Consider the following 8168-nt stretch of genomic DNA (forward strand, 5'->3'; position numbering starts at 1 on the left):
AACTGGGCTTATTTAGTCTAGAAAAGAGAAGACTGAGAGGGGATTTAATCACAACCTTCAACTACCTGAAGGAGGTTTGAAAGAGGATGGAGCTAGACTGTTCTCAGAAGTGGCAGATTACAGAACAAGGAGTGACCATCTCAAATTGCAGCAAGGGAAGTTTAGGTTAGATATTAGGAAGAACTTTTCTCACTAGAAGCCTGGTAAAACACTGGAACAGGTTACTCAGAGAGGTTGTGGACTCTACATCCCCGGAGGTTTTTAACACATGGCTAGACAAAGCCTTGGCTGGGATGATCTAGTTGGGGTTAGTCCTGCTTTAAGCAGGGGACTGAACTAAATGATGTCCTGAGGTCCCTTCCAACCCAAACTTTATTTGATTCTATGATACAACTATGTTCCATGCCCAGCAGGAAATTAGATGCCACATGGGTGTCAAATGTGTTCTCTGGAAGCTCTTATTCTGGCCCTGGCACTCTTTGGAAACCTACATTTCTTAGTTCTTTGTTTTTTGTATTTTAAGTTGACTCTTCCCTCTTCTTTGTATTGCCACCTCAAATCTGATTGAAATATATATAAAATGTACAGTAGTGTTTTTAAAAGGCAATTAGAGTCAAGCATCTAACTGCCTGGGGAAGTCAATGGACTTTGAAATATCTCACCTACACATGCCTAGGTGACAGTTGTGTGACAAGAACAGTGCACAAAGAGGAAGTTTGTTCTTATTTTTTTAAAAGTTCAGTGACCTTTCACAGTAATGCCTTCTAAATGCTGTGGTTTGTTGTAAGGGGGACAACTTGTTATGTGCATCAGAGTGAAAACAATTTTTCAATTGAAAAATTCTCTCTCAAAATTCTTGTTTCAAAACTAAAACCAACCCTAAATCTACACACATTTTTTCTGTGCTTTCCTAAGTATGGGTTTGGTATGCAGACTTACATTAATCTAAATGGGCTTGGGATCATGCTCTATATAGCAATACAGTAAAAACTCTGTTATCTGGCATCCCCTGGGAATGGGGGATGCTGGATAACAAAATATGCCACTTAATTGAGTGGCCTGGGCTGCTGATTCTCCTGCTGTGTCTGGGGTGTCCCACCGCATCACCACCCCTCCCACTGCATCACTGCCTGTGGGACAGGGAGGCAGGCCCTGCACAGCCTGTTATGCCTCCAGGCCATGGGGGTTTGGCAGTGCAGGCTGCTTTGCCCCAGGCCGTGAGGGCTCGGAGAAACCGGAAGTACCACAGTGGGCACTTCCGGTTTCACTTTATCTTACAAGCCGGCATGCCGGTTAGTAGAGCATGCCGGCTTGTAAAATGCCTGTTAACAGAACTTTTACTGTACTTAAAATGCATTCTGTATTGCTTTGATTTGTGCTAAGTATAATTAATATATATATATATATATATAAATATATATAATATACACACACACACACACACACAAAGGGCTTACTCCATCTGTCTGTGTCTGTCTGCCTGTCTGTAACACTCTTGGAGCACTCTGATTGGTTGTGTTGAAAGCCAATCACAATGCTTACTGAAACAACCAGAGTGTTCCACACAGACAGACACACAAACACTGAGGGAATGGCAGGGACAGAGTGGGACAGCGGAGCACCGCCATGATGGTGGGGATGGCGGGGGCGGAGTGGGGGGGGTGGGGCAAGACCAGCATTGCTGGCTTCGCCCCTACTCTGGCCCTGCTCCTTGCAGGCGGTGGCACAGTATGCTGGCAGAGGGGGATGGAGGGGACAGTGGGGCAAGCTCCTCACCCCATGCTCCTGGGAGGTGGGGGCAATGCGGGGTGGTGGGTGGCAGCTCTCCTTCCCTGCCTGCCCCTCCCCTGTCATTCTTGATGGGCAATTCACTAGTATATATATAAATATATATAAAATGGAGGCAGAGTATTTGTGTTTATTATACAAAAAGACACTTCAGGAGGGCACGGTCTCTCTTTGAGCTTGGTCACTCACCTGGTCCATTCAACAGGTCAGTACAGATGGGGAACATCACTTCACTGCCTCCCGCCCCTCCCTTTCCTTTTTTGGGGTGTTTTGTACCCCAGGATACACGGAGGAACTGTTCCCTGGACTCACTTAAAAGCAACTTGTAGAACACATAAAAGGAGGAAGCATTTCTTGCTCCACCTCTGCTCACATCTACATGCTCAAATACCTCCTACAATCCAGTTCATTATTTCTTAGAGTGCCCACCTGTTTTCTCCTTGAGTTTCAAATAGAAACTGCCTTAATTAAGTATTTCTAAATCTATCTGAATGCAGCATTGCTTTATAATGTTGTCTATCGTCACTGTGAACATCCTCACTGGATACACTTAGTTAACTACTTCCACTAATGAATATGCCAGGCATGGGATGGAACTGGCATACAAATCATGGAGGATTACTGAGCACATGGTAGTTTAATTGAAATAGAAAATTATCATAGCTCTTATTAAAAGTATCAACTAATGTGCTTAGAGACTTGTGCTTTTCCATCAGTCTAGTAAGGTGTGGATCCTCACAAGCCAGTGATTTTGCTAAAACTTCTGTCAGGGAACCTTTTCATCAAGCTAGGGATGATGATCAGTGATGTTCAAGATGTCTTTGCACAATTCCAGTAAGGTAGAAGTACTAATTTACATTGTACATGCAGGCAAAGACATTTAGCAGGTTCTAGAGCTGGCATCTTTTCATGATCTCTTTTCAGACAGACATATCCTCTTATCCCAAGTCTCTTTCCTATGCCAAAGGCACAAAATGATGTCACTTCAGCTTGTGACAGCAACTTCTGACAACACCATTGTTGAGATTAATACTTCCAAGGGCGTTAAATGTTGATTGGTGTTAGTACTAGTTCAAATTTGGAAGTCACACCTTAAGACTAAAAAACTTCTCTGACCACCCCCCACCTGCACAGTTGTGACTTGCCGTGAGAGGGCTGACAAGCAGGAGTCAGACTAGGAGCTATAGCTGTAAGTTACCCCTACAAGGCTAGTGACCCAGGACAGGCTTCTATCCATGCTCTGTGGCGGGAGAGAGATGAGTTGGGGGCAAGAACGTGAAGCTGGGAGTCAGAGAGTTAATGGGATGGGGGTGGGTAATGAAATGGGAGGTGTAAAGGAAGTGGGGATGTGGGATGGATGGTGAAATGAAGGAATCAGAATCATAGAAAATGAGGATTGGAAGGGACCTCACTAGTGCTGAATAAAGGGGAATAATCATTTCCCTCAATCTGCTGGCAAAACTCCTACCAATGCATCCCAGTATGCCATTCAGGAAGGAGAGGCAGGGGAGAAGGAGAAGGAGTTGTGCTTTATGTAAAAGAGCTGTATGATTGCTCAGAGATCCAGTATGAAACTGGAGATAGGCCTGCTGAAAGTCTCTGGGTTAGGGAGAGCAACAAGGGTGATATCGTGGTGGTTGTCTGCTATAGACCACCAGGCCAGGAGGATGAGGTGGATGAGGCTTTCTTCAAACAGCTAGCAGAAATTTCCTAATCAGAGGCTGGTTTTCATGGGGGACTTCAATCACCTTGACAGCTGGTGCAAGGGCATACAGCAGTGCACAGGCAATCCAGGAGGTTTTTGGAGAGTGTTGGGGACAACTTCTTAGTGCAAGATTTCTGGGGAATACAGAAGTAGATGGCAACTCAACCCCTCTGGGTTAAAATCCGTGGGGAACACGGCACAGGGGACACAATGGTGGGAGTCTATTACAGACCTCCCACCCAAAGTCCTGAGCTTGACCAGGAGTTTGCCCAGGAACTGGCTGAGGCAGCTTGCTCCAGGACCATGGTTGTCATGGGTGACTTCAATTACCCAGACATCTCGTGGGAGGATCGCTCAGCAAAATCTGAGCGGTCGCAGAGCTTCCTCTCGTGTGTGGATGACCTCTACCTGACTCAAGAAGTCTATGGGCCAACGAGAGGCAAAGCGCTGCTCGACCTGGTACTGGCTACTGGGGATGACCTAGTCGGCAACCTAGTGATCGATGGGAAGCTGGGTGACAGCGACCACGAGCTGATCACCTTCACCATCCGCCGAAAAGCTGGCAAGTCAGTCAGCAACACGGAAGTCCTTGACTTCAGGAAAGCTGACTTTGACAAGCTCAGGAGGCTTGTCAGTGAGGCCCTAAGGGACTGTGACCACAGGGAGAGGGGAGTTCAAGAAGAGTGGTTGCTCCTCAAGGGAGTGATCCTCAATGCACAAACTAAGTCTATTCCATCTCGGAGGAAAAGCAGCAAGAGGGCACAGCAGCCCCCCTGGCTCTCCAGGGACCTAGCAGACCTCCTGAGGCTAAAAAGAAAGGCCTACAAAGGATGGAGGATGGGAGTCACCTCCAAGGAGGATTATTCTGCACTGGTCCAGTCCTGTAGGGAGCTGACCAGGAAAGCCAAGGCTGCAACTGAACTCCAGCTAGCTTTGAGCATCAAGGACAATAAAAAGTCCTTTTTCAGATACGTGGGGAGCCGGAGGAAAAGCAGGGGCAACGTTGGACCCCTGCTGAACCAGATGAGGCAACTGACAACTGACACCCAGGAAAAAGCCAACCTATTAAATAGGTACTTTGCGTCGGTCTTTCATCAGCCCCATGGGACGTCCATGCCCGCTACAGGGCCGGGAAGTCCGGGTGAGGGTGATCCCCTGCCCTCCATTAATGCTGACTTCGTGAAGGAACTTCTTGAGAAGCTGGATACCTTCAAGTCAGCCGGCCCTGACAATCTTCACCCTGGGGTACTCAAGGAGCTGGCGAGCATCATAGCCCAGCCTCTAAGCGTGGATCTTTGAAAACTCTTGGCGCTCTGGTGTAGTGCCCGAAGACTGGAAGAAGGCCAATGTGGTGCCTATCTTCAAGAAAGGGAGGAAAGTGGATCCGGCTAACTATAGGCCCATCAGCCTGACTTCCATCCCGGGGAAGATCTTAGAAAAGTTTATTAAAGAGGCCATCCTTAATGGACTGGCCGACGCCAACATCTTAAGGGATAGCCAGCACGGGTTTGTTGCGGGTAGGTCTTGGTTGACCAATCTCATTTCCTTCTATGACCAGGTGACCTATCACCTGGACAAGGGAGATGAGATTGATGTCATATATCTTGACTTCAAAAAAGCCTTCGATGTGGTGTCCCATGATCGTCTCTTGGAGAAACTGGCCAATTGTCGCCTTGGGTCCTCCACGATCCACTGGCTGGAAAATTGGCTCCAGGGTCGGACCCAGAGGGTAGTAATTGATGGAAGTCACTCATCGTGGTGTCCTGTGACCAGTGGGGTCCCCCAAGGCTCTGTCCTTGGACCCATACTGTTCAAGATCTTCATGAATGATGTGGACACTGGAGTCAGAAGCGGACTGGCCAAGTTCGCAGATGACACCAAACTTTGGGGCAAAGCATCCACACCAGAAGACAGGCGGATGATCCAGGCTGACCTGGACAGGCTCAGCAAGTGGGCGGATGAAAATCTGATGGTGTTCAACGCCGATAAATGCAAGGTTCTCCACCTTGGGAAAAAAAACCTGCAGCATCCTTATAGGCTCGGCAGTGCTATGTTGGCTAGCACTATGGAAGAAAGAGACTTGGGGGTCATCATTGACCACAAGATGAACATGAGCCTGCAATGCGATGCTGCGGCTAGTAAAGCGACCAAAATGCTGGCTTGCATCCATAGATGCTTCTCAAGCAAATCCCGGGACGTCATTCTCCCCCTGTACTCGGCCTTAGTGAGGCCGCAGCTGGAGTACTGCATCCAGTTTTGGGCTCCACAATTCAAAAAGGATGTGGAGAAGCTTGAGAGAGTCCAGAGAAGAGCCACGCGCATGATCAGAGGTCAGGGAAGCAGACCCTACGATGACAGGCTGAGAGCCCTGGGGCTTTTTAGCCTGGAAAAGCGCAGGCTCAGGGGTGATCTGATGGCCACCTACAAGTTTATCAGGGGTGACCACCAGTATCTGGGGGAATGTTTGTTCACCAGAGCGCCCCAAGGGATGACGAGGTCGAATGGTCACAAACTACTACAAGATTGTTTCAGGCTGGACATAAGGAAGAATTTCTTTACTGTCCGAGCCCCCAAGGTCTGGAACAGCCTGCCACCGGAGGTCGTTCAAGCGCCTTCATTGAACACCTTCAAGATGAAACTGGATGCTTATCTTGCTGGGATCCTATGACCCCAGCTGACTTCCTGCCCTTTGGGCAGGGGGCTGGACTCGATGATCTTCCGAGGTCCCTTCCAGCCCTAATGTCTATGAAATCTATGAAAACTTGAGCAGCAATGACCACAAGATGATTGAATTCAAGATCCCGAGGAAAGGAAGGAAGGAGAGTAGCAGAATAAGGACCCTGGATTTCAGAAAAACAGACTTCAACTCAACTCAGGGAGCTGATGGGCAGGATCTCCTGGGATGCCAGTGTGAGGAGGAAAGGAATCCAAGAGAGCTGGTTGTATTTTAAAGAAATCTTACTAAGGGCACAGTAATGAACCATCCCAATGCTTAGGAAGACTAGCAAGCATGGCAGAAGACCAGCTTGGGGTAGCAGGTTATTTAAGAAAGAACTTACCTTAAGGGCTCCTCTTCAAAGAGGAGGATGGCCAACTGACCTGCAAATTGCCCAGTTTGCTGCCCCTGTTTGCTCACTCCCTGGTCACTCTGGAAGTGTCTTTTTATACCCTTCTAGCAGTAGCATAGCATAGTGATAGGGAGTGGGTGGGAGGGGGCCATGGCCCTGGGTGCTGGCCTGTGGGGTGGTGCTGACTGGGCGAAGAGGCTGCAGCACCTTCCGTGTTTGGTGTGCGGCCCACCTGCCTGCCTGGCGGGCTGGGCGTTTGTTTACCTGTTACGGATGGAAATTCCAGCTGCCACCCCTCCTCCCGTGTCCAGTGTGCCGCAGCGTCAATTTCCCTGCGGAAGTGCCATGGGGTGAGAGAGGGGGCACTGCGCCACACTTGGATTGGCCCTGTGGGGGCGCAAATACAGGCATTGACCCCTGGGCGCCGGAGGGCCACAGTACACCACTGCCTTCTAGACTTGGACTGGCTCCACCCCCTTGCAATGGTTTTTGTCAGACATAGGCAGAAATCACCCAGTTAACAGCATCCCCAGCTGCTCGGAGTGCATGCCCCAAAATACAGCCCACCAAACAAACACTCAGCAGGTGAAACACAAACAGCCCTGGCTCACTTACCTTCCCAGAGCAGGATCTGGCACCAAGCTCCTCTTCCCCTTTCCCCTCCTCCACTTGCTCCTAGTGAACTGCTTGCAAACTGCCTTGTTTTCTCACTCAGGAAGCCAGCCACTGAAGACTAATAATAAAAAGAAGTAAAAAGAGGCAACTTTATAAAGAAATATAGAGGAAGTAAATTAAAGAAGGACTCATGTTTTAATAAATTGGGATTGGGGTGTAGGAAGTGCTGATCGTGCTTCCTGGGGTGGCTGTGAGTGTTGGCTTAGAAACGGTATTTAAAGTTCTGTTTTTTGGGGAATTGGCTTATAGGTATAGATATATGCACTATAAGGGGTCAAGATGGGCAGCAGGGGTTAAATGGATTTCTAAAGAGCTTGGGAGACATGCACACAGCTTCTCATGGCCCTGCTAGCAGACGGACTGTCTAGCACAACATGACTGAGGGATGGACACAGCCTGAGAATTGAGGGGGGCATGCCATAACACGAGATCACAGCCTTCAAGGCAGACAGGTTGTCTAACACAATAAGGACACACAGTCTAGGAAACAGCTTGGGACCCAAAGAAGTATGTACCATACTGTCCTACAACACAAGATAAGTGACACCAGCAACAAGGCCTCAAGGAGCAGGAGGGCCTAAGTCCTGGTTTTGAGGGAACAGACCAAATTAGGAGAAAGCCCAGAAGGCTACATGGACATGTGACCATTGAGAGACAGCCAATCAGATATAACCACAGATGAAGAGTCATTAGGAGTCATCAAAGGGAAGGAAAATACAAAACCAGAGACTTGAGATTAACAGTGTCCCTCCCTTTGTCTCTCCCATCCCTCCCTTTGTCTTGTCTATCCCTCCCTGCCCCTCCCTTTGTCCCATCTCTCCCTGTTTTGCTCCCTGAGAGGGGTCCCCATCCCTGTCCCCCAGGGAGGGTCCCTGAGGCCACCATGGACCAAGGGCATACCAGCAGCCCATCTCATGTACCCCACTGGAGGG

The sequence above is a fragment of the Alligator mississippiensis genome, chromosome 2 (genome assembly GCF_030867095.1).
Source record: "Alligator mississippiensis isolate rAllMis1 chromosome 2, rAllMis1, whole genome shotgun sequence".
NCBI classification, from domain to species: domain Eukaryota; kingdom Metazoa; phylum Chordata; order Crocodylia; family Alligatoridae; genus Alligator; species Alligator mississippiensis.